Source organism: Dipodomys spectabilis, unplaced genomic scaffold, assembly GCF_019054845.1.
Source record: "Dipodomys spectabilis isolate Male_0828 unplaced genomic scaffold, ASM1905484v1 ptg000152l, whole genome shotgun sequence".
NCBI lineage: Eukaryota > Metazoa > Chordata > Mammalia > Rodentia > Heteromyidae > Dipodomys > Dipodomys spectabilis.
Window position 1 is genome coordinate 1,441,625 of NW_024870829.1, and position 1,909 is coordinate 1,443,533.

Genomic DNA, 1,909 nt, shown 5'->3' on the forward strand with positions numbered 1-1,909 from the left:
TGGATATTTCTGACCAGTTCAACCAATGTGAAATATTAGGAAAATGCATGGACACCTCATTCTCACTGGCACTCAAAGTTTCTGGTTAGGCAATTCTTAGGAATATGAAGAACAAGATGAAAAAATAAGGAATGATATCAATTGCAAGAAAAAAAATGGAGAAGGATCCAAGCAAATTTCTTCATTGGGCTGCCAAAAATATTCGGCTTACTACAGTGCGGAGACTTCTTTCCCAAAAGGCCACTCATGTGAATAGTAGGGATGACGATGAGTATACCCCTCTTCATCGAGAAGCGTACAGTGGACAATTAGACATTGTCAGTGAGTTGGTGTCTCAAGCGGCACATGCAATAACTGTAGATAGATGGACACCCCTGCACAGTGCATATACGTGGAATAATACCAGAGTGACTTCTTTATTACTTCATCATGATGCAGATACCAATGTCCAACTAAAGGCCTCTTGTCCCCCTTACATCTTGCTGCTGAGAATTGAGCTAGCAAAGATACGCTTGATCTCCTTCTGTTGAACCATTATATAAAACCAGGCCTGGAGAACAACATAGAAAAAAATTGCATTTGATATTGCCAAAAGGATAAGTATGTATCACTACCTTTATGAAGTTGTGGAAGGCTGTACAAATTGTTCACCTATGTCCTAATGGTCGGGTTAAGTTTCTTAAATTTCAAAAATGCAAGTCGACCTTTTGTGTCCCTACAAAATATTTTCACAATCCAAATAAGAGCAATATATTTTATTTTGGTCTGTCATAGGGCTTGAACTCTGGGCCTGGGAGCTATCTCTGTGCTCTTCAGCTCAAGGTGAGCGCTCTACTACTTGAGCCTCAGCTCCACTTCCAGTTTTCTAGTGGTTTATTGGAGATAAGAGTACCACAGACTTTCCTTCCCAGGCTGCCTTGGAACCATGATCCTCAGATCTCAGCCTCTTGTGTAGCTAGCATTATAGGCATAAGCCACATGTGCCTGGCAACACCAATATTTTACTGTAAAAATTCATGGATTCCGAAGAATTCTTCCAAGTGAATTGCCTGCATTGGATGTCAAAATGTATTCAGTAGTTTTTGTATACATGTATAATGATTTCTTCAGAGTTTGTGATTTTTTAATCAGAAAAAATTTTAACTTACCTGTTGAAATGAGTAGTACAGAAACTAAAATATTTCTGGTGCTTGTCTGAAAAAGTATGTTTTAAAATATTCTATGTTTGCATAATGTTCATAATTTATTTTATTTTCTCCTAGATATACTTTGAATTCTACATTATTTTATAATATTTAGGTTCATTAATGTGTCCTTTCTGATTGCATTCCATATAGAAACAGTTTGATTCCTTTTTTTCTAGGTCTTAATATTATTTTTCTTTGAGATAAAATGACAATGTTGTCTAATTTGAAAAGTTTTGTAAAGTTTATGCCATGTAAACGCCTTTCTGAGGTGAATATTTAATACACTGATGTCAAACTAAATTTAATTATATGAATTAACGTGTATTGTTACAGTTGTAATTTTGTTTTAATAACTGTTTTTCATTTCTTGCATCTGAAGAATGAAACATATGAATACTTCTCAAATTTTCATGTTATCCTTGTGCAAGTGTCATGTTAATCTCTGCATTGTAATTTGAGTATTCGTGCTGCTGAAGCATGTAGTATCCTCTAAATTTAAGTAGTTAATGATGCAATCTTTATACAAGCCTATATCTATGCGTGCCTACTTGTAACAAGGAAACCGTATTGTTCCTAACAATGCTATCGATCTTAGTTCCCTAAAATTCTGTGAATAGTAGAAAAAAATTATATTGATCAATCAATTGCTCACATTTGCAAATTTTTTTGTCAATGACTATCTTAAGTCTTTTTATTTGGAATTTGATCGTACTCTCAATTAT

At 34.6% G+C, this 1,909-nt stretch overlaps 1 pseudogene; it reads right to left on the reverse strand.

Moving 5' to 3' along the window:
* Positions 1 to 1,569: 1,569 nt before the first annotated feature.
* LOC122118477 lies at positions 1,570 to 1,666 on the reverse strand (annotated as a pseudogene).
* Positions 1,667 to 1,909: the final 243 nt, after the last annotated feature.